Raw genomic sequence first — 27,154 nt, 5'->3', positions numbered from 1 at the left:
CAAGTCTGCACTCGTACAATATACATTTTCGAGATTTTGATTTTGGAAATGAAGTGTATATAATATTGAATAGGAAAAATAGTAAAATAAAAAACATATTCGTATAAATATTGATTAATTAATTAGTGTTAAACATGGCTTTCCAATCAGGATTATATAGAGAGGACTTACTTCTAAGTGCAATCCGAAAACAAATATTTGAGTTTTAATCTGACCCAAAGTTGGTAACTTGCAGGATAATTTATACATGATTGGTATTGTAATTTTTATGCTTTTATTATAATCCTCTATAAGTTATGATTTTACCAATTCTAAATGTAGAAGAGAAACAAGTGTAATATTATATTTGTTGCGAAAAGCTTTTAAGCAATGATGCTTTCAGGACGTGATCTGAGGGACAATTTGAGACCCCTCTCGAGCTAAGAAATTTCCGCCTTCAGAACCATATATTCGATCGTGCTCAATGTGGACTACCAATGTTTGTCCTCCACCCGCATATTGAAATTCCCCCCGAGGATAATTTTCTGAAGTCACCACTGTTTATAAATAGTTTTTCGTTACAAATCAGAGGATAATGGAGTAGTGAGTATACCTCATTTTTTTAGCTATGGATTTAAGATTTGCAATTCATATAATGTTCCGTTCTAATCGAATTTGAAACAAAAGAAGTTTTCAATGAGTAACTCAAAGAAATATTTTCCGCCTCCGGATGAAAATAGGAAGACACTTAAAAAGGAAACAACTTACTACCGGGTTTGAACTCACAAACATGTGATTGATAGTGTATCGACCCAAACCACTCGACCGTTTTGTATGCCTTTGCACATCTTCTTTTGCCTTTTCTTATAGTAGTTTACTGTTCCATACTCGCTTTTGTTTATTCCGATACGACTATGAGTTCTCAGTAAATATTTGGACGTTACAGCTCTTGCAATGTATAAAAGTGTTTTTAGAATAAATCACAATCGATATTATGTCCTAATAACATGCGTAAAACAGGTTGAATTCGTGAAATGATTGAGGTTGGACTGAGCGTAAATGTTTTCATAGTTAGGAGCTTGGATATGCAAACCCGCTTAACGTGGGGATTTAATTTTGTGAAATTTGGTACATCTTGTGTTCTAATGTTAAATTTAAAGGTATTTAATTTCCTCCTTAATTTTAGCTTACTATTTTCATTTGCATTTCATAATTACTTTAATGTTTTCAAACATGCCTAATAATTATTAACATAGTCAAAAATTTACTGAAACTTATTTTACAGTAACTTTTCCTGTAAATTATTCTTAACAAACTTAAATTATTTCACATTCTGAGTTGGACATCAATCTTATATTACAGCTCTCATGCACATATCAAATTTACCTTAATGTCATGAGACGGAATGCTTAATGATTGTAGTACAATATTTTTCTAAGTCATTACGGTTAGTTGAACTTAGCTGCAGTTGACTTTATGCATTAGAGACGGTAAAACTATACGCAGAATAGTTTTCTTAGGAAATACTTTTAAGAAAATCCATTTAATGTTCCCGTCACATATTTTGCCTTCCATATATGACCTCTTTCTTTAGAATTATTTTTTTTAGCTCTCGGTTACCATAGGAACAAACTCCATCGAGAGCAAACGAACGTTCAATTAAGATGGCGGATAGCTTTGTGTCTGTCGCGTTTCTCTTTCCCAATCTTTCTTCTTTTTCCCTTGCTGTCTCATTTCTACAATCAGAAGAAAATGAAAAGAATAAAATAAAATAAAATTACATACATTGCATCTAAAGTAGACATTTTGATTGGATTTATGTGCTTAGTTTGAATTTCCTGCGGTTCTTACTTTTTTCTAGTTGTAGCCTCTGTACTTCTAATACTGGGAAACAGATAAGTACCCAAAAATAAATATTTTCCGGATGTTTGATGAATAATAGCGAAAAAGGGAGCCAAACCTAATTTACGAAACTAGTTTTTTAAGACAGAAAGAAGAATTTTTTTTAAAAAAAGCCAATATTATCAGACTTACTGCTTCATTCTTTTAAAGCAGTAGTTTCCAAGAACCCAGACACACTTTTTAGGAGAATAAACAGCAAGCTAAGGGGCCCGTAAACTCCTGACAGGAATAAACTGTGAATTTATAAATAAAGCACCACTTGTAACTACTATTTTAATTTTTTTAATTTAGCCAATTTTACAGACGCTATATATTTTAGGCATTTTGCCTTCCTTTATTCCTATTCAACATTCCTATATTACTGAAAACTAAATAATTATGCAAATTAAAATTAGCCTTTTCGACAATAAAAATGTAAATTTAACAAAATTACTTAATTCTTATTGATTCTGTAGTACTGAAAATGAATTTGAAAATAAAAACCGAAAATTAGTTATCGTTTTTGTTTAACACTCGTGTCTAACAATAACGTTATAGTAGTGAATATATTCTCCACGGTTGTAGTAAAATCTCACACTGACCTGGTAGCACTAGGAAAAAATATATCAACGCTAATTTGTTTCTGTTCCTTATCTCAGTTGTATTTTGCTGATGTGCGAAACATCTTAATACCATTTATCAGAGTTATCGATTTTTTTTGTAAAGTGCTGCACATAAAAATACACACATTTGCATGTATATTTGTATCAATTTTTCGAAAGCATTTAAACAGACAAAAATATCGTGACATTATGCAAACAGTGTGAATAATTTTTGCTATGTGTGTGAGCAAGCAACATTTTCTTCACAAACATAATAGAGCAACATATAAAAAGCCTATCAATGTTATTTTGGGTGTAAAATTGGAAATCAAGATAAAACTTGGGTACCTCACATTGTTTGCAATACTTGTGCCAGCAATTTGAGAAATGGGAAGAAGTATTCAAAGCTTTTTGCAGTGTTCATGGTTTGACGTTAGCCAAGTGACCACATCAGTAATTGCTGCTTTTGTGTGGTTTCTCCCGTCTCCCGTTTCTAATAATAAGAAGCGTACTTGGACCTTTCCTAACATTCCATATACAATGCGCCCAATTCCACATGGAGGACTCCTTTTCTTTCATCCACCCAAAGAATACAACCTTTCGTCCGATGAATCAAGAAATTGAGTCTTCTGAACCAAATACTTCGAAGGACCCTACATTTGTAAACGTTCCTTCAAGTGAATAATATAAACAACTCAGGAAGAACTAAGTGATCTTAATAGGGATTTGGACCTCTTAAAAAGCAAAGCCAAAATATTAGGCCTTACGGTTACTACAACGAGGTTTACTGTAAAAGAACGTAAATATTTTAGTATATCGGAATATGGAGAAGAATTTTACTTCAGTTTTTTACTATGCAAGACACAGTTGTGACATATGTAAACATAAAGGTGTCGTGAAGGCTCCCAAAATTAATTACCATTCTATAGAGTGAAAAATTATTATATATTATTCAAAGGCGAGTTTAAAAGCCGTGCTTTTACATATTGGAAATGAGCTTCCTCCAATTCCAGTTGGTCATGCAATTCAGATGAAGGAATCTAATGAAAATTTGAAACCTTTAGAATACTGCGAGCCATTAAATATTATGATATTCCAGAGCTCATTTGTGGTAATCTAAAAGTGATTGCGCTGTTGCTAGTATTTAGTTAAGTTATACAAAATATTGTTGTTTTATTTGTGAATGGAACACCAGAGATCGTGCCTGTCACTACTGCAAAAGTAATAGTCGTACTAGAGAAACACTTTGACCAGGCGTGAAATATGTGCAACATGAACTACTTGTAGATCCTAAACAAATTTTGCTTATTCTGCTACGTATTAAATTAGATCTTAAACACAAACGTTTCGTTAAAAGTATGAATCACGAGTGAGGCTCATAAGTACTTAAGAGGAAATTTCCCTCGATTAAGTAAGGCAAAGTTAAGGAGAACATATTTATAGGACCACAGATTCGACAGATATTCAGAGATCGACAATTCGATAAAATACTACAAGATAAATACTGAAGGTAATGAGAATGCTGTGTTGGATAGCTTTAACAATGTTTACTCTGGGAAGACGCCGAGCTAGAAATTACAAACAACTTGTGACTAAGTTGGTGTCGTGCTACAAAACCCTGGTTGGAATATGTCTTTAAAACCCCACTTTTTTCGTTCAGATCTAGATTTGTTTTCTGAAGATTGTGGATCAGTAAGTGATGAACATGGCGAGCGTCTTCATCGAGATATTGTACCCATGGAGAAAAGATGCGAAGGAAAGCGAAGTAATACTATGTTAGCTGATTATTGTTGGACTGTTGCTAGAGACGCATCAAATGTAATCTATTAAAGGCAACGTAAGCAAAAACGCTAAAAATAAACCGAACAGGAGTTTATCATGTACAAGGGATTTCAACTTTTGCCTACATTGAAAAGTAGTAGCTGATCCGAACTTCTAACTGTATTGCATTTTTCACCGTCAAAGTTTTAGGTTTTATCTGTATCACATGGGAGTTCTTACTTCCCCATAACGTATTATTTCATGTTCATCATACTTGCAAATAAGAAAAAGAGGTATCTGTATATTTTTTTAAAAAAAAATTAATGTTAGGGTCTAATACTGAATTTGTAATTACTACATTGTTAATGATTATCTTGTACATTATTGTTTAATTTTTTATACTGGAAGACTTCACAAATTTGTTCTATTACCATCATTCAGCATATGTTATATCATATTTATTTGCTAGTTTGATATTAATGTATAAGGTAAATGTCAAACTTCTTAATCATAGCTACTTACTAGAATTTTGGTTCAATGTTTTCACATCTTTCTCATTCTAATTACATTGGGGAACATACTCATATTTTTGTACATTATTTATGATAGCAAAGTAGAGCTATACTTTTGTTATCCAATCCTGTCATTCCATGTTCATATAATTGTAAAAATCTTGAAATTAGAGAATTAGGTACATACCTTCAATGATAATTGGTTGAACGGTGTTATTTACAAAATTATCAAAAATGAATACAAAGTGCTATTTCAGTGTACAACATGGACTTCAAGAACTTATCAAATAAGAGCTATTACTACTACTACTACTACTACTACTACTACTACTACTACTACTACTACTACTACTACTACTACTAATAATAATAATAATAATAATAATAATAATAATAATAATAATAATAATAGAGGTTTTAGAATTCAAATTCTGCATCTGGAATCGCAGGAGAAATCAAATATAAAGAATGTATGACCACGAAATGAAAAGGAAGGAAACTTGAAGTATGTAGGGTTTAGGCAGGAGGACACCAGGTAAACAAGATTTGAAAAAATGAAATAAAATCTTTGAATTTTACGTCCCACGGTTATGCCAGGTAGGCCAAAGGAGACGGTGATGATGAGAAATGAAGATGGAATGAATAAAGTGGGAGGAAACGGAAGAACCGCGTGGAAACCCACGCACACGGTGTTTGTCCACCACAAAGTTCACTTGGCGGGAGCTGGGATCGAACCCGAAACCCCAAGCACCAGAGGTGAACGCTCTACCACTGAGCCACCGCGGCCCCTAAACAATATTTGAATCACTGCTTTAAAAATCGTGTATTTTTCATATATTGTACGGTAGATTTAGTAACGAGTTGAAATTTATCAACATTCCATTGTTTATTAGTTCTGTAAACATTCAGTGGCTTAAAATTTCATTTCAAGTGCATGTCTGTGTTATGTGTGTTGGTGTCTGTATGTAGTAGAAAGACGTAAACCAAATTTGGTGGACAAGTATAGAATAGTATCATGTATAGAATAATGATTACCAAATTTGGTGATTTTGCTCAGTCGGCTCGGCCACTTCTTTGCCAGTTCGGTTCACCTACTCTTCAAACCTCATATTTTTGGAGTTAATATGATTTTCCTTTTTGTATTGCAGATTTCGCTCAAACCAAGGTTACTTATATGCATACACTACACAGTTTATCAACTTCCAAAACTTTTACTGTAACTACTTTTTAATCAATTTGTAAACAAACTTCTTTTTCTCGTGTTCCCATTCTAGCTTAAAACATGTTAAGAAAGTTATTTTTCAGAGTGCTATTTGGAAGAAGATGAAGCAACTGAAGGTTGTATGTCAAGTGTCGGCTTATTCATCATTGTCATTATGGTTCTCACTCATTCTCTGTTTTATAGCCTTAGTACGCTGATTCTATATCGTAATTATATGATCGACTTGGAGCTGAATAAAACATGGGTTTTGATTAATAAACTACCTATGAATCTATAACTGTGTGGCGTTGCCAACAGCATGAGCGCGATTTACATTTCTCTTTCACACTAAATACCCGAATGAACTATTTTACATTATCCATAAACAAAGACACTCCTCATTTACTGAATGTATAGTACTTTTAATGGATGTCAATAACTTCAAAACTCTACTGCATGGCAACGTACATGTAGTAGGGCATATTATGTTCAAAATATCATATTAAACTTCGGGAGGAAATTCATAAACAAAGGCTGACAAAATTCGACAGGAATTCACAGGAACAATATGTATAATTTTTAATATCTGCACAACTTAACGCGTACAAAAGATCAAAGTAATACTATAAAAAATAAATTACTTATAAATCACGCATATATTGTCCTAAGAGACTGCTTAGTTAAACCAAAACTTCCTGCAAAGATCTCACTAAAACAGCATCAGTATGCACAAGCAAACAAAAACAAATACATCACACAAATGAACCTAATTACGAAAACTGACCAGATTTCGAAAAAAGAAGTGTAAATTAAGAAAACAAAATATTTAAGGAGGAAAGGGCAGATATCCAAAATGAAACTTAAAAAATTTTATAGTACGTCATGATTCATTGCAAAGTTTGGTACATAGTAAGAAACTGTATAGTACACGATACTACTTGTCCTTTGGTACTAGACATCTCACATGACTTGTCCATGAACAAAATAAAAATTATTGTAAAAACAAACATGACATAAGTGTTAAACTTGAATAAATTTAAATAAAAATTCAATCATTTGACCTTTTCAAAAGTAGGCAAATAATTACTGAATCCAAGACAAATTCAAATTACTATACTCTATCTCGTTCAATTTCGAAAGTAATCACCCACTATGAACTTACATGCCAATTAAGGTATTGAAACAATAACTACAATGCAAAACACGTCATAAATATGTAATACATTACACTATAGTTCAGTCTCATTTACTTTTAAAGACAGGAAGCTCACAGATTTAGATTAGCTCGTAAGTTAGGTCATAGACTTATTAGGAAATGACAGAGTGGTAGGAGAAACTCCACGGGTTTGATCGCCTCATATTTATACTGCTATTTTTCATGCAAAAGAATTAACTTTATATCATACTAATAAAATGGAACAAAGTATGTAAACTACTATCAGCCAATGAAATTATTAACTTTTTTTTAAATGCCAGATATTTATTACTTGTTAGGGGGTCGCCTTACAAACAGAATTGTCAAGAATAGTTGTAAAAGTTTGGAACTTCAATAAAATTGCTTCAAGAAAAGGGGGGATAGTGAAACGAATATTACGTTATTCAAAATTCAGCCAAGGAAAATAACAATTTTGAATTTCAGCAATTTACTATAAACATTTCTTTTTTAGAATTAGTAGAAATTTCAATCTAGAAGATGAATTAATTAGTATTTTCGAAAATGAACACACTACTCGATCAGCAGATTAATAAAGCTAATGATAAGTTCTGTTTTCGCCACAAAAGAATAATCCAGATGTAAATTATTCAACAAGTAAATATAGTGATTCAGCCGCTTGTGAAATGTTACGAAGATAACTACTTAAAACTTTTCTCACTGATAGAAGAATGTCCTGCTACTGTCTGTCACTTGTCACTGTTTCGAACATCAATTAATAACATGATGAATAAAGATAATGTAAAATTCCACTTATTACTGTCCATACAGTTTGAAGTTATCTAAAATTGCATTATACTCAACTTTCAATAGCTTTAACTATTAGAATCTATAATATTCTATAAAATACCTGCTTCCAGTCCAATGTGATACATATATAATTCCTTTGTTAAGCAAGCTTGAGCTGAATTTTGAAGTTTTCGTTTTACAAAATTTATTTTTAGAACCCAGTAAGAAATTTCATGATACTGCATGATTTGACACTGAGTGCATAGATATAAAACTAAAAGTTTTACTTTTTAGACTAGCAGTTCTTTTCAGCGTCCATTGCCACTTCAACCATCCTTAACAAATCATCGTATCAGACACAAAGACCCTCGTCTTCATAACAAAACAGTCAATCAAAGAAAACTATTACGAAATGTAACTCAAATTTCTCCCAATAGTGGAATTTATTTGTGCATTGATAGAAGACTGACGGTTTCGAAGATTCTAAATGTGTTACAATAATTTAAACATAAGTGAAAATGTATTTTAATTAAAAAAAAGTTCTAGAATAATATATACAACTCAATAGTAATAATATAACAAGTAAAGAATGCTTAGCTAGCTAGGAAGATTCTTGAGAATACACAAAAACGAAATACCCAAAAAGATGGTGATTGGCTTCTTATGCTTCGAATGAGACATCGAATCCATGGATATGCTGAGTGCCTGTGAAAGGCTTTAATAGGAAATGGAAGTGGTAGAGAGTTCCTTTACATTCTCCTCGCTCTCCGGAATACGTAAATAGACCTTTGGATGTTATCTATCGCTGAATGTTTGACACTGGAAAGGTAATATTTATCCACTGATTTCTTTTATTCAAGCGTTTCAAAAAATTGAGAAAACTAAGATTTATATTTAGACAAAAACTTCTGATGCTTTTCGAGAAAGAAATCAAGCAATTTTACATTTTGACTCCAATTGACTTACCACGAAAATTGTTCATCAAAGCGGAATTTCGCAAAAGACGAGAAATTGTGTACGTCATATATAGCATTTTAAATATTTGTGGAATATTCTTTTAACGAGCTGAAGATTACGAATGTGTGCACAACGTGAGGAATTTATTAGACTTATGTATTAGTTTCTCTCCAGATTTCTTTTGTTCTTTCCTCACATTCTTCGCAAGAATACCAGAGTTTACATGAAGATGCCTATTATCAACGTCGATATACTGGAGATTTTCGGGCCATGGGAAAGCTTGTTCAAAACTTCTAACTACCGAAAATGAGGTAAAAAGTTTTTATGGAATGAAACTAGTCAAACACTGGAAGAGTATTTCAAAAAAATCCTGCGTTGGATTGAGAACTTCACTCCACTCACCACGGTTGTTATGACATTCTAGCCGGATAAACCTGTTCAATTCTTTATAATTTCTCTCACAGATCCCTTCGATTTAGGAGAATATGGAGAGATGAGTATGTGTTGAATATTGAAATGCGCCGCTATTATGTAGCTGAATGACGCATTACAAAATACCCCTGAGGATGTTTTAAAAGTACATCGGTCCGTATCAGATGATTTAAAAATCACAAAATCTAAAGGAAATTATTTTTTCGAATCGTTTTTGAATAAACAAACTAATATAATATCTATTGTGAAAGAAACATATTATAAATTAGTTAAAAATATATATTATAGTAAAATGTGTCGTTAAAATAGTGTGTCTGGGATCAAACAACAAAGCTTACCAAAGCTATGATATTAAATTAGTATGAGTAAAATTAAATTAGTTAGTACAATGTGTAGTTTTCATAAGGCAGAGTAACTGATAATTATCTGGATGATGATGCTTAGAATTGAGTATAGCCCGCTCCTCCCAGTGATTTTTACGAATCATAGTGATTCTAACGATTCATATTAGTTTATAACGAATCGGAATCGCATGTTATAAAGATTTAGGAGGTTATTTATAATGTGTAAAGCTAGAAAGTGGCTGTTACAAAATAATTGAATTGATCTTCAACTAAACTATAATATTATATATATATATATATATATATATATATATATATATATATATATATATATATATATATATATATATTTGATACGTTGTTTTTTATTAAATAATAGATGAACCAGTTGACCTCGTAAGGAATTGTAGACTGCCAGGTACATCTTACATAGAAAGAGAGAAGAGGATAGTACTATTTACTGTGGAAGTCTCAAGCAACACTCAGAACCTAAGATATGAGAAACTATAAATTGTAATAAACTTTCTACACTCTGATGAAAGTGGGATTTTATAAAAATGGCGACCGTGAAAAAGGACTTTGCGTGTAGATTAAGAGTTCGACGGCAGTAAAGACAACATCCAAAGAAAAAATAGTAATACAGTTGGACGCGGTAGATGTGATCCCAGGTATCTTCATGACAATAGTGAAGACGGAAACTACTATTAAAAGCTACAAAACCTTCTCAGAATTTTTGGAAAGTAGGAGGGGTGAATTTAAGCGAACCATCGTTGATTTGCATCATGACTTAAGAAATAAACTTAACCAAAAGCTGTCATCTTTGTATCAACTTTGCAGCTGTATAATAACTTCTTGGAACTTCTGCATGAGATGATTGGAGATAGAAAAAAATAACGAGATCATTGACGGAGAAAAAAGAAGTAATGGACATTGTAAGTGTGTAAACAAGAAGATGGAAAAGCCGAAGAAGACAGCGGCAAGGTAGAACAAATACTGGATATGATAGAATCTGAAGAATTTAGTGATATAAGTGATGTAACTAAAGTAGAAGAAGAAGGAATGACAAGAAAGTGGAAAAAGAAAGAAATGGAAGGATTCTAAATAGAAAGAAAGAAAACAGAAATCAGGATTCGGAATCCAAGACAGAGAAATTGGACGAAAAGAAAAGATAGAAATCCAGAGATGGAAATGGAGGAAGAAAAGGTCAAGAATTGAAGGGCAAAAAGAATTAAGAAGAGATCTGTTTAGAAAGAAAAAAAATTGGGAGAAAGAACTCAAGTCTATTGGAAAAAAAACTAGAAAGAAAAGGAAAAAAGAGTTGGAAGTCCGTTTAAGACATAGGAAAACAAGAAATAGAATAACTCCAATTAAACCCTGGTTGCAAACAAGATTGCAAGACTGTGTTCGACACTGGTTGAACTATTCAAGTTTAACTCTACACTACAAAGATGTGTTTGACATGCTTTAAAGTTAATTTTGTTCAGTGATACTTTCATGTTTGATGTATTCCTGTTATTATCTGTTTATTGAAATTTTAATAATTTGATTGATTATTGTTTGTGTTGAAACTGTCTCATTTATCTTTGAAGGAGAAATTTGTTAAAAAGGGAGTAAGTATAATTCATGCTGTGGAGGACTCTATTAAAATTGTTATGGAATTATGATGCATTGTAAACATTGGATCACTGCATAAGAAATTTAAAATAGTGAACACTAAAAATTTTATCTAATGTCAAATTTTTTAAGACAAGCGGGAGTCTGTAATGCGCCACTAATCTGAACCTGAACCTAGTGCATTACAAGATAATTGAAAAGTAACAACTCGAGTTTAGCATATGATGTTAAAATTAAAAATCCAAGGAAAATTTTTCAAAACGTTATTAATAAATCATCGAATTGAACATAAAACATTTAAGTTTGTTTTGTGATTGGTAATTTAGATTAGAAATATGAGGATGTAAATTAATTAACACCTCAGATCAACATTTATCAAATGCAAAATGCAACTTTATCCGTGTTTTATGGTAACTGTATTTGGAATAATTGATACATAATGTACATATGGATTCGAAAATCGATGTTATGGTGGGCTGAAGCAAAAGTATTAATATTCTTTGTCTCTGATGTGCAGTTAAAAAAGATAAATGAGAAACAACAATTTATGATTTTAATTATGACTATGTTGGACATGTAATGTTAGGTTTTGGAAATAGTTTCTAAGGAATCTAATGTTGATAGAATATGAATTATTTTAATGTAGTAAAAATAGTCTACGATTATGAATGTATAATGAATATTGAATAATAATAATAATAATACAAAATTACTTCCAATTCCAAGTGTGAGACTTAAATTGAGGGCCACGATGCGAGACCATAACAATAGGATAGGGAGCCATACTAAAATAGTACTTATCCAAAACTGTAATGATTTCATAAGAATGTGCATTGCTTAGAGGAAGATAATACTTAAACCTAGAGTATACGTCAATGAATGACAACACATATTAACAACCTTTATTACATGGCAAATTCCCTATCAAGTCAATGTAGAATTTATCATTAGAATGCTCAGCCTTCATATACAAATCTTGAAGGAAGATAGCCTTATTTTTGAATGTTGTTTCAAAATATGCAGATTTTTATGCAGTCAGTAACATTAAGCTTTTAGTTTCGTCAATAAAAGATGGATCAGCAGAACAGTAAACGTTTTGGGACAAAAATTTTCTTTCAAATGGAACTGGTTGACAATTTGTGGAATTGTTGCAATGTATGTTTCGATAAATGACTAACAACTATCTGGATCAAATGTGTTGCAGAGCATATAAAAATTCATCAACCAACCAACTTTATTGTCACAAGAACAGGATTTTAACCTAACCAAGATTTATTTTAACGGCTTAGAATAATTGTCAGTGGGCTATACTTGTTTCGACGAATGTCATCGAAATTAAACAAAGCAACGCCTTCTTTACTTAAGAAAATTATTTGATAAAACTAGAGGTTTCAGCGACTTATAGAGGATAAGGACTAACAGTAAAGAAGGCATTATCATCCCAGGCAAATGTTCAAATGTCAAATCATACGGTTGGAGCCTTAGAAGAATTCTAGAAGTTCTAAGATATAAATTCTCTAACGTGAACGCATGTGTAGCCGCAGTGTTGTCAGAATGGACAAACGTATTATCGAGACTTCCAACTGGAAGATCGACGAAGACAATCCATAGGGCTTGATACGCCTACTGGCGAAAAATTACGACAGGAACACATTCTCCAGAATGATACCCCAGACATAAGCTACGAGCGATTGGTAGCAAGACTCACTGAACGAATGGAAGAGTGAGGAGAAATTAGGTTACCGTAAGGCCGGCTGTACATTAGCCAACACTCAATTGCTTAAAACATTGAAGTGCTTCATATGATATAAAACAATTGTTGTCTTTCTTAAAGAGATTAAGAAAAGGAGGGTTGAATACTAAAAAATCAAGCAAAAACTTATTTTTAAATTTGAACTAAGCCGAGGTTGCATGATTTGACACTGAATGTGTATACATAAAACTAGCATTTTGACTTTTTCACTTTAGATGAGCAACTATTTTCAGTATCCATTTCTACTTCAGCCATCCCTGACGCGTCATCATGCAAAACACAAAGCTCCTCGCTTGCAAAACGAAGCAGCTAATCAGAGAAATGTATTACTAACTATAACTCAAATTTCCACCAGTAGTGAAATTGTACCTTTGTGCACTGATAGAAGACTCTGACACCCTCGAAGAGTCTGAATGTGCCAAAATATTTTAAAAGTAAGTGAGAATACACTATAATTAACAAGAAATTCTTGAATAGTATTTAAAATTTAATAGTAATAATATAAGAAATAAAGAATGCTTATTTAACTAGGGAGATTATCCAGGAAAATGTAAACGGATTGACTTTATTAATGAACTCTGTCGAGTTACAACAAACATAATTCAAAAATTCGCTTTCGTTCTAGATTTATCGTGTATACTATTGGCCGTATTACTGTTAGGATTTTAAGTTGATCCCAATAATAAAAAACAAACTTATATTTGCATATCTCTGTTTCATTATTTTGTATAAATTTTAATGAATTTCGCTTTGGTGCTAGGACGTTGTGAGGCGCACATACGGAATTGTGCTTCGAAGGTGCGCGGCTTGCATCAGTACAACAGCCTTACGCGCCTCTCAACGTAAATGTTTACTGCAAATACAACGTTACAACTCTACTTAACATCAATAGCCAATGATTGAAAAGAAATCTTTCATGTTTGTGTCTCACAGCTACGGCGTGTAGGCTAAATGAGATATGGATATCAAAATGAATGAACGGTGGAATGAAAGAAGTGGAAACTGAAGAATCCGGAGGCAAGCCATGCGCACACAGTTTACCCACCACAAAACACCAATGGTAGAAGACAACAAACTTGTTAAAGGAATTATTACTTGCGAGGTGAATCATGTTCATCATCATTAAGTTTCCGTCCTACGTGTACTTCTACAAACGACATGCCCCTAGGTCGAGTTTAGTGAGCATAGTGTTAGATCCGCCCCTGCTCCTATTATTAGATTATTTTAAATTAGATTATTAATGGTATAATATATTGAAGGAAACCATCATTTAAAGTAGATCTCATAAGTATAATAAACGAGCATCTAACGTAATACATACATAAGATATGATACGTATGTTTGATATTATTCTTATTAGACGCGGTTTATATCTTTTTTCTGTTTTATCTTCTGTATCTTCTTAGAAAATTTTTGTTCCTCAGAAATAATATTTTCACCTATCCTTTCATAAATTCATGTACAAACGTAGTCCTCCATAAATTGGTATTAAGCGTATTTAATTCTTGTTGTATATGCAATGGTTGTTGTTTTCATTTACCTTCGCTTGTTCATTTAAGAATAAGTAATGGTTTCTATATCAGTAGGAGAAAGATATTTTTAGACTTTATAGGTGAAATCTATTAGTTCACAGAGGAAGGCTGAGTAAAAAGGTTAATAATGCTGAACATAGGTGTAAGTAAAATATTAACGTAGGCACAACATAAATTTTGTAATATTATAAGAGCTGAACCAAAAAGTCAAAAGATTATACGAGATGTGGTTTTTTAAGCAAATTCTGTTTTGAAATTTAGCTGCTGCAGTGCTGCGATCGGGGATGCGCACTGTGTACCTACAGCTGTTAGTAGACAACAGATGCCATTACAGAGGCATTTGACCGTGTTTACGTTTGTTTGTGAGTACATAAAATTCACCCATCGATTGAATCTAGTCGACTGTGGAATACTTGCTTTGATTCATTTTCTTAGTGCTACAGGCTTGAAAGGGGCTGAAATTATTCGTCAGATTAGTGAAGTGTATGAAGAAAAAAATTATAAATGAAAACAGATAACGACGAAATTGTATAGGATATGTTCTTTTTTCCCTTTTTCGTCAAATTTCTGTGCCAGGTCTTTAGTGGTTACAGAAGGTTACCCACTTCGTTCCCTAGCATGAACATTCGTGCGGCCTTCTTTAACCCATTTCAGTATCATTCCATCGCTCAAATTGTTTTCACCATACAATTCACTATCTGGTGATGAATTTCAGCCTCTTTCACGTCTTTAACTCTAAGAAAACGAATCACAACGCAAAATTTAAAGTTGGTGGGATTTTCAATCCCCGGAGGCATTTTAATAAACAAACGTATGCACGGTCGAGCTTTTCCGCAATGGCATCTGTGGCGTGGAACAGAAATAGGTACACAGTGCGCATGCGCGGGATATCGACAGCGCTGCAGCGGTCGAATTTCGAAACGTTACTTACTTAGAAAACACGCCTTGTTCATATATCAATTGCCAGATCTCATCGAGCTTTGTCAAAATGATATTGGTGATTGTAGAACCTCACGCATAAGTTTCAAGAAAATTGAGAAAAACTATTTCTCGAGTGTTATTTTATTTACTTTCGCTTGTAATACTAAAAATGATGTTTTACGACCACTATTAAGATGAAACTGATATAAAGTTAGCTTTTCTCATAAGGCTCTTTAACACGACAGTTACAGTACACTGTTTGGTTAATGAGACAAAATTACGATGAACTCTAAACCTTTAAATTTAGTAAAAGTATAACACTGTACAAAACTAACACTTCCGTAAATAGATCATATCAAGCTAAACAAAATGACACGATTGAGAATAAAAACCGCATGCGTACTTTTAAAGGAAACTGCCCAAAACCATTTTTATGAGATTAAACATATGTTAGTCATTGCTAATAAAATGGGCTGTTTTTATTGTTGGAATAAATTGTATCTTTTATTATTTGTTTTCTCCAAACCGTAGCACACATATTCCTAATAGTCACACATATATTCCTAAGAGTTATGCACATACTGCTTATGATGTAAGCGTCATTACCAGTGTATTCTTTCCTAGGAGCAACGTTGTACATGATAAACACAATCGAATAAGCTACTTTTGTGAATTTACTCTATCTTAAATGGCTATAACTGTCACTAAATACCGCTCGCACCTGCACCATCAACGTGATAATCTCTATGTGCTATTTCCACACTTCTGAGTGCGTAACAAGCGAAATACTATTGTGCAAGCATATCTACTCTCTGTTCCCTTTTCTTCTAAAATAGCTGTTATATTAAACTTCTAGGAGTCATGTTGAGTGAGAGTACATATGCAAGTAACTCAGTAAAAAATCAGAATACTTTAGTTACAAGTGGCTTTGAGAAATAATACGGAACAGACTAGCAAACGTGCTGATATATAAAAAAATTAAGTATTAGGAGTAGATTTGAAGTGTTTATACATATTAGCCGCTATTTTAATTTGCACGTTGTAAATAAGATGTGATAAGATTCTAAAGGCAACTACATAATAAAATATCTGATAGCATTCGGTAGAAATTATCGAATAAATAAAATAAATAAATACATAATAAACATACATATATGTTCTGTTATTCCTAAACTACAAGTAAGAAAATATTATATATATATATATATATAATTTATTTGATAATTTCTACCGAATGCTTTCAGATATTGTATTATGTAGTTGCCTTTAAAATCTTATCACATCGTATTTCCAACGTTTATACATATATATAGGGTATTTCTAAACAACACCGACAGTTGGAAGCTGATTCTTTATATCAAGATAAGAAAAAAAGTATAGACCAACGTCGGTGTAGAAAATCTTCCTACTAGCCTAGCCGAAAATTTATCGAAAAAATGCAAAAATAGTCATTACTCGAGAACGACGTAGAACTGAACGTGGTGCAGTGGCGGCGAAAGTCTGACCTCCAAAGATATTGGAGAATTCCTTGAGTATTTTATAAAAAGTTCAATGTGGTAAATAAGGAAGAGTCAAGTACAATGTTTTAATGATATACAATTATTGTAAATTGTTCCAGTTAGAAGAGCATTGTTAGACTTCGAAACAACCAGATTGTACTTGTTTGATTTATTTTGTCTCAGTATAGAATAAATTCTCGAAGGAAGAACTGTACCGCTGATTGATAAATTCTTTGAGTGGATGGCCTGTCATTTACAAATAAAATTGAAATATGTATGATGCGTGGTAGTTCACTGCTTTTGTAAGTATAAATATTAAAAATGTCTTGTGAAAAAGTAAAGAATCTGTAATACCAGCAGAGGGGAGACAGTAGAGTGAGTGTCTGGACCCGGTGATGACGCCTGCCTTCCTAGATATGTTGTATCGTAAAGTAGGTCAAGTAATATACGTAAAACTAACCTTTTCAGAATACAAAAAATTGCTGCTCGCATTATTTTACCTATCCTCTTTCCTCCACCAAGAAATTAAACCTGGCGTCGTCACTGTTAAGGATGCTTCAGTAAACTCTGTATCAATTCATCCGAATTTAAAATACATTTCACTGAATGTTTTTACAGGTTAAGAAATAGTTATTATGGCTGAAGGAAGCACTTGATGCAATTTGGTTCACTGTTGTTAACAGACCCGTAGCCAGAACATTTAGACTTTTAGGAGAAAATGTTATTTTAGGAGGGCTGACTTGAGTTAACGTTATATTCATTAATAAATAGTTACAAACAACTGAAAGGTTCACTAATTGGCACCTGGTACTCAACAAAAATAGCTGCCACTTAAAAACAAGCAGGGATTAATATTTTGAGAAACAGTTTTGTGCTGTCAATTAAAATGTTAATAGTGTTATTTAAAAAAAATATAAAAAGTAAAAATGATCAAACAACTATCATTGGATTAGTTCACATGGATTGAAAAATATGGGCTTTGACTTATACACATGAAGTGTTAAGATCTGAAAAAACAGTATTGGTATAAAACCCAAACCGTTACTAAAAGAAAACCGACAGAGGTTTCGGTGAAAAACTGAACTAGTTTTTGAAGAAAAGCGAACTGGTATTGGAGAAAACGTAAATGCAGGTTTGTCGAGTTTCGCCTTTTCTACAAGCCAGGTTCCGGTTCTCATAGAAACTTGTTTAACCCATTCTAGTAGATGGGTGAAGAAATGGCTGAAGGACTGATTTGTCCCTTGAGTCATATTACATACAAAGTATATTGACCTCGTATTAGTTAAGATTTCGACAGGTAGATACAAGTGTTATCTCCGTGAAACAGAACAGGAAATAATACTAATGCCTTTGTGAGGCGACCGGGAAATTCTTTCTCTAAAAATAACAGCCACAAAAAGAAAGGAAAACTAAGTATTGATGAAGGTGAGATTGTTCTATTCTATTTGCTTGTCTTTGATTGGGTAGCTTGTGTGACTATTGTTAGGTAGAAATATCTACCCAGAATGCTGTGGACCAGCAATCTTTTCTTTTTCGGCTTAAAGAAGTGGTAGGTTCATTGGAAGGTGGATTATGTTCCTCTGCACACATCTCTCAGACTCTCAGACAGCGTACGTGGTTTGGCAAATTCATGGCTTTTTTCCCCACTGTAACAGAAAAGAAAACATTGTCCTACTGTCACAGGCAGAACGCACCTGGAATTCATTCTGAACAATTTCCGATTTTTCTTTTCTATCCTTCCTAGTCCATAGCCTTTGTGGTGCAAGCTATATGTATGTAGTTGATTGTATGTGTGTATGTGTGTGTGTGAGAGAGAGAGAGACTATGTGAAGATGGATTACTTGAAAAAAATATTCCTGCTCTCAACTTCAGTGGTTCTCAACCGCTGGGTCGTGACACACTGGTGTATCGCGCAATCTCATAAGGTGTATTGCCAAATTTTAGAATTTAATGAATCAATCAGTTAGAGCCCATTTTGAGGTAGGCTGTGCCAGTTAGTTTCTCCAACGGCAGCAACGAAGCCCAGTATACCTAAAGTTCCTATTTTATAGAAACTTATAAACTTGTTCTATTATAAGTGGCGTACGTGAAGGGGTTTGAGGGTTTTAATTCCTTGAGCAAGATATTATAACATTATGTTAAGATATACATATACAAAAATCATGTATGTCCTGAAAGGATATGGGATTGAGTGCTTGAACCCCAATTGATTAAACTCTGTGTACGCCGCTGATTATTATAATTTATACAGTATATGCTTTTAATTAAAAAATCAAACAAGTGTAGCGATATCATAGGCGCACGGTTAAGTGTGTCATCAGTTAATAAAGGTTGAGAACCACTGTGCTAGTTAGTCTTATGAGGCTCTCTTTCACATGTGCTTACAAGGGTTTTATTTATTTCCTTTCTTAATTGCTTTTAAGTTGTCAAGAAATTTACACATTTTATTTTCTTTAATGCCAATTAAAGAATTTGTAGTTCCAGCAAAAAACATATATCTGCTTGTCTATGAATATAGAAAAACAATGTCCCAAACAGAAAGAGTTCGTCAAAGTGATGGAATTACTGTATAGAATAATTTAAGTGTTGGAAGAAATTATTTGTTACTTAATTTTGCAAATTTTGATTTTATTAACACTTTTTGATAAACTTCCTAGCGACAAAAAGAGAGAAAAATGTATGGTGATAGTGAAAAAAATCTAATTAGAGACTTCAACAGATTTACGCATGTTATGTATGACCCATACATACCGAAAAAAGTTATTTATCGACATCTGTCCGTCTGTTTGTCTGTTCATGTCGATGTACATTCGACCAGAGGTTACCATTCCATGTTTCGAGACATTGAGGTTTTTATGTCATTCTTCAGGAGGTAGTTTAAATTTTCTTCCTACCCTTCCTAATTGAAGGATACTTTACTGAAGGGTAAAAAGTAAAATTTGTAATTTTGTCAATTACGGCTCAAACGTTTTTGTTTATATTTCATAAAACAATTTTTCAATAACAACCCTATATTGTGTTATAAGCCGTATCTCAGGGATAAATCAGAAGGGATAGTTTGTTGTGGAAGGTGAGATTTTTGGCATGATCTTCTCAAAAATGACTCAAGCAAATTTGTTCATATTTCGTAAAAAAGTATTTTATTACTGACTTGATAATAAGACATAACTTATTTGTCCTGAAAAAATGTACGAGGGGTAGTTTATTCTTGGGGGTGGGTTTTTGTCAGATAATTTTCTCAAAATAATTTTGACAGATAATTTTTTTTAGATCTTGTTCATATTTCATAAATAAATATTTCATTAATAAGCTGATAATACGGCAAAACTCATTTGTATTGAAAAATGTACGAGGGGTAATTTATTCTTGGGGCTGGGGTTTTCTCGGAGATTTCCTCAAAGAAACAACTCAGTCGATTTTGTTCATATCTCATAAATAACATTTCATTAATAACTCCATAATGTATGAGACATAGCTCAAACTTATGATTAACTCTTGAACTTTAATTTCTATAACTAAAGTATTCTTCAAACGTTCCCAGTATTAGTTGATAGTTCTGCTGGATTTGTAAGCCTACTTATATTTATATACTGTAGGGAAAAAAGCCACTGTTAAATATATTAGATTATGTTTTCTCCTAGCAGTAAAATACGTACTCGTGACAAGTTATGAACATACTACCTTTATATCTTGCAAGATTTTGTTACATTTTCCTCCTCACTCGTCTAGTGACTAGAGTATGCGCTTTTCATGGACCTGGGCCCAGGTTCAATTCCCAGTGGCAGAGGCACAAACAATTTAATTTCACAATCATTCCGTTTCATTAATTATCCGTTTTCTAGCCTAAAGGACTTAAAAGTGCGATTTTAAACTAAAGAAAAAAACATTCAATTTTTTTTCAAGTGTCGTGAATCTTTTCCGAATTAGAAACTATAGATAAAAATTTGCAGAATTATCAGAGTTGAGTTGAGTTGATTTTAGTTTAGCGTCTCGTTCAGCAGCGAGGCTATATGAGACGTGGACCTACTGATTAACGTGCAATCCGAACCACATGAGCTCCCGCCGGGAATGCAGAATTATCAGAATTTCGTAATGTACGCAGTTAAGATTCCATAACATTCACAATTTTTTTATTAGTTCAAAAGTACATAGATCAAACTGCAATATTCATATACCTAGGTATTAAGAAAATGACAAATATCCTACAGAAACACTGAAATCAAAGTAATAAATTAATAATCTCATCTACGCAATGACAAATATACAAATAAATATATAACATAAAAACTTTGAATGACGTTAACGAGAAAGAACAACATATCACTGGTAAGTAGCATGTTAGAAAGAAAGTTTCTATAACGTAACGGTTAGTTACACGTACGCACAATACCAAGATTTTATTTTATCTGGTAACCGATAAAAAAAAAACAGTACGTTTTGTGTAAAATAAAAATGGCTAGATTCATTGTAGTATATTTTTTCCAATTATTCTAATTTCTAAACGTGCTATCCCAGTTTGCGAAAACAACCGGGAGCACAATTCATTTTACATGTGGTCCTTTCATAAGGAAATACACTTCTAGTACCTTATTAATTATTTGTTGCGGGCTGCGTTGCATTCCTGGGTGTAAATTCACTTTAGGAGGACTTGACCATTATGAATATAAATACAGAGTCCAAGCATATGCAATGAAAACAGAGCAAAAACATCAAACAACTTGTGTTAAATGGCTACTAAATTGCGTAAATTATATTTTACCCATGTAACGATAGGGTGAAGCGGTAGCGCGTTAGTGCGCCCCGTAGGAAGCAGGCACGTCAATGACAGCGAGTATGTGCGTAAACTAAAGTACTTGGAAAACAGAGTTGCTTTGTTTTTACTGTCGATACTTCTACGGTTACAGATCCTGACATAGTACAATGTATTGGTTTGCAAATTCAGTTCATTATGGCTTACATACGGACTATTACGTACTTACAAGCGTACTGTACACTTTGAATTGCATTTTAAATTTTTTTAAGGATGTCCGAGGCAAGATATCCGCTTTTGTATATTTTGATTACTTATATATTCCTTGTTTGAAATATTATCTATTTCTTCAATGTATTCGTAAATTTGGAAAGTACCATTTCCAAGTTGTACTTTTGAAATAGGATTTTATTTATAAGTTCTGATTCACGCGATAAGTTAATGATGAAGTTGCCTTCGAAGAAGCGAGTGTATTTTCTGTAAAAGCACAACATGGAGCATGAGACTCCTACTATTTGGTATATTTAAAAGTAGACGAAAATCCAGTACTCATGAAACCACCCAACATTTAGCGAAAAATAAGGCCAAAGTTAAAACATACAATAATCGATAGATTTCATTGATCCTTTGTTAGTAAAGTTACATGAGTAAGTGTAATTCCTCATTCATAATTCCAAACAATCGAAATTAAAAACCGAGAAATTTATTTTTTGTACACCTAAAATATATATTATGTACGACAAGGGTCTCCAAACTTTTAGCATAATGACCACACTTACTTCTCCATTAAGTCTCAAGGGCCAATCACCTAGCTAGCTTATAATACCAGCATACTGTAGCGCCAGCGCTATTTTGTTGGGTTCGGCGGAATTACGCAAAACGTCAATTATGCTTGGTTAATCAAAGTATACAGTGCCATCTTGTGGCAAGTTGTAGAACTAGAGCATGTTCTGGAAAAGTTTGCTGCGTGATCGCTTGTCTGAAAGATTCAAATACTTTCGAGTGTTTTCAAATATGTTCTACGCACCCAAGCCACATGGTTCAGGCGCGCACCTAGAATTTGTTGTTGGGAGGAGTCCAAAGTTTTGAGGGGTCCAATACTACAAGTCACTACGTCTATGTAGTATTGATCCGGTCTTATTCAGCTCTCGAAATGATTAATAACTCTAAAGTATGTTCTCAGGAAAAAGTATACTACTTTATGCTATATAAGTTATTTATGTGCTAAATATGTATAGTTTTATTAAGAAACTATACAAATTTATGTTGAGTTACGATATTTGGGGGGGGGGGGTCCGGACCCGGTGAACCACCCCCATGGTGTGCCGTTGACGTGGTTTATATACAGGAGACAACTGAGAGTTGGACAGTTCCAAATTTTGAGTTCGGAGCGAGAACTACAATCTGAGGAGCGGAATATAGTGATACTAATCTGTTTTGTAACTCTAGTTTATTGGTGAAAGTGCAGTGTGTTTAATTGTGAACAGTGCATTCAATTTATTCAGAATCCCAGCTTGTAATGTTATTAATTAACATTTTTTTGATTTGAGGTTACGGGCCTTTTGTGTGGACTTGCATAAATATGGAAAAGAAACGAATGATAGATAGTGAGTGCACAACATTTAAAGAACAATGAGAATATCGATATTTTATAATTGAGTCTAGTAATAAGAATAAGGCAATGTATGAAATTTATAATGAAACAATATCACTCATCAAAGAATACAATATAAAACAACTTAACGGTATCTTAAAGATTGCATTGTTTCAATTTAATTATTTCAAAACAGAACAAGAACTGTACCATATTTATGTTTGAACATTAACCCTTTAACTGGCAACGTTTCCTGGAAATGTGTACTCTCAGGTGGCAGACGTAGTACTACGTAGTAGCCACAAGAATCGTAGAACTATGGAACAATGATGTATGCTTCACACAAACAACAAAAGCACACAACAATGAACAGAAAACCTTACAAAGACATCCTCGCCTCACAAAGACGTTGGCAACTGTTTCGAAATGCAGATTCTGTTTCTTTTATTACAGCAGCAGAAATGTTCTTCTTACAAGCAACAGTGTGCCATCTGTTATTCCAAAGCCAATCGTTTGCGCATTATGGGTATTCAGAGCCATCTACTTACACTGCTCCACAAAACTTAAGCAACCCAAGAGAACGTGGTATAAGTAACGTGTGGGACCCATTCAACACTGGTTAGTGGCATGCACATACACAGAGACACACAGGCAAGGCGAGCACCCGCTCTATCGCATAAGCAGCACCGTTACAAGTGCGGTGAACAACTTATGCCATGAGGCGTACACCACAGCCCAATAGTATCCGAGGCTCCAAGCATTGAGTTGGTGGTTCTTGTGTGGGGTACACACCTTGCAATGGCTGGTAGACGACATTTGAGTGGCTTTGACTGCGGGCGAATAATTGGGCGGTTGGAATTGGGCCGATCACAAGTGGAAGTGGCGCAGGAATTCAACGTGAACAAAAGTGTTGTGTCGAGGCTGTGGAGTCGCTTCCAAAATGGAGGTGAAGTCAGTAGACGTCATGGAGGAGGCCGTCTGAAGAACACGTCGGCCGTCGAGGACCGATTTTTCACAATTTGTGCCAAACGTAACCGTCAAGCTTCATGCTCTCAACTGCCAATGAGTTGTTTCAGGCTACAGGACAACGCGTGAGTCATGAAACTGTTCGTCAGCGGCTCAATAGAGCAGGACTGTATGCAAGGATGCCTGTGCTGTGTATGCCATTGAAATTGAAACACAAACGTGCGCGTTACACATGGTATCAGGAACATGTTGCATGGGGGGAACACCAGTGGGCGCTTGTCATGTTCTCCGATGAGTCGAGATTCAGCCTGTCGTCAGATTCTGGTCGGACGTTAGTGTGGAGAGAACCAGGAACACGCTATCACCCAAACATCATTGCTGAACGGCCGTCCTATGGCGGTGGTTTCATTATGGTGTGGGGTGGAATTATGCTGGATGGGAAAACGTACCTCCATGTTGTGCAACATGGTACTTTGACAGCACAACGGTACCGGGATGAAATTCTCAATACACATGTGCGCAATTTCCGCGGAGCATTTGGCCCAGACTTCTTGTTCATGGATGATAATGCCCTCCCACATCGTTCACATCTTGTGTCCAAGTATCTGGAGAGCGAAAACATTACGCATATTGCATGGCCTGCATATTCGCCGGACTTGAATCCCATCGAGCATGTGTGGAATGTTCTTGGGCGGCGAATAGCGCAGCGCAGTCCACCAGCACGCACTCTCCCTGACCTGCAAACAGCTCTCCTCGAGGAGTGGCGCCACCTGCCACAAGACTTGATCAACACTCTGATTTGCAGTATGGAGGCCAGATGTCGTGCCTGTATAGCTGTTCGTGGTTGTTACACGCCATATTGACTGCCTATGCCCTCGCACAATCCAGCTTCACCTGTTGAGGTATCGTTGTGCTGAACTTTTTGGTCACTCTGTACATCCTAATTGTATTGTTCGTCTTCACCTGTGTTGCATTGTGCATCTGGACCGTCTGTTTGTTCATTATATTTGGTGCAGTAATCGTGTCGTTTTATTTTCTGCCACTTTCTTCGAGTTGCTTATGTTTTGTGGAGCAGTGTATTTGTTTCCGATTTAAATGTAAGAAGAAAAGTTTTCAGGAGAGACCTTCTTCATTGCCACTGAACATTAGTGATTTTTAGTCAAGACGTAGTACTACGTCGTAGCCGTTTCCAGTGCACATATGCCATGACGTAGTACTACGTCACAACCAATTAAATTGTTAATATCCGAGTCTAGTAAGGGTAAAGATGAGGAATACAGTATATAACTAATTTACTGAAATCAAATGTAGAGTTTAAGATAGAGTTTCAGGAATATTTTTGAACATGACTGTACAATACTTGTCTTTTTGTGATAATTTATATCTTGAAAAAAATCCTAATATCAAGATCACAAACGGAATATAAATCAAAATTCATTTTTAATATCACTGCAATAAAGAAAGGGGGCTTGAGCTACAAGTTTGTGTAATTAAAGGTAGAAAAGCATCTATTAGCAATAAAAAATATTTTTTCATTGCACATTTTCGTGTCTGTTCTCTTCAGTGTGGAGACACAATTCTATAAATAGTTAGGTATACAGATGATTGAGGACAACCTATTAAATAGAAGAATCCATAAACGATATCAAGTAAACCATAAAATTGATGAAATAGTGTGATATGATCGTGCAGATGATTGAATTACTTTTGATACCTGAGTAGAAAGAGCGATGGATGATGAACGGAGCTGGAGACCAAATGTAAAAGGATTTCAAGAAGGATTTCAAGAAGTGGGAAACAAGAAGGTGCTTGAAACATCAATGTAGGCCTGCGCTGTGAGAGTGCCACGCAAAACAACAAGGGGTGAGAGCCCCCTCCAAGAAAAACACGACCACACCATAACACCACCACCTCCGAATTTTACTGTTGGCACTACACACGCTGACAGATGACGTTCAATGGACATTCGCCATACCCACACCCTTCCATCGGATTGCCACATTGTGTACCGTGATTTATCACTCCACACAACGTTTTTCCACTGTTCAATCATCCAATGTTTGCGCTCCTTACACCAAGTAAGGCGTCGTTTGGCATTTACCTACGTGATGAGTAGCCGCTTGACCATGAAATCCAAGTTTTCTCACCTCACGCGTAACTGTCATAATACTTGGAGTGGATCCTGATGGAGTTTGGAATTCGTGTGTGATGGTCTGGATAGCTGTCTGCCTATTACACTTTACGACCCCCTTCAACTGTCGGCGGTCTCTGTCAGTCAACAGACGAGGTCGGCCTATACGCTTTTGTGCTGTACATGTACCTTCACGTTTCCACTTCAATATTACATCAGACACAGTGGACCTAGGGATGTTTAGGAATGTGGAAATCTCGCGTACAGATTTCTGACATAAGTGGCACCTAATCACCTGACCCCGTTCGAAGTCCGTGAGTTCCGCGGAGCACTCCATTCTGCTTTCTTACGATGTCTAATGACTACTGAGGTCACTGATAATGAGTACCTGGCAGTAGGTGGCAGCACAATGCACCTAATATGAAAAACGTATGTTTTTGGGGATGTTCAGATACTTTTGATCACATAGTGTATATTCAAATGGATAGCCTGTAGCGAAATCTTCGAATTACGAGACGATTTTTTTTTTTTTAAATTTTTCCTTTCTCCCTCTTATTTTCTTATGTATTTCTCTTAGAGTTTTGATGATTAGTAACTGACAGGGATACGAAGACAGAAACACTGAGAAGAGTTAAATATAACTATACTTTTCACTGGTAATCGAGCCCACGATGAGTTTCGCCTCATGATAATCAGGTAGTGGTCCCACATAGCGTAGTTTCTAACGCTCTCGTCTTTGGTGTGAGCTGTCTTAAGTTTGGTTCCCGGTGGGGGCACTTAGTC

The sequence above is a fragment of the Thermobia domestica genome, chromosome 1 (genome assembly GCF_964235325.1).
Source record: "Thermobia domestica chromosome 1, izTheDome1.hap1.1, whole genome shotgun sequence".
NCBI classification, from domain to species: domain Eukaryota; kingdom Metazoa; phylum Arthropoda; class Insecta; order Zygentoma; family Lepismatidae; genus Thermobia; species Thermobia domestica.
This window is presented reverse-complemented; position numbering follows the sequence as displayed.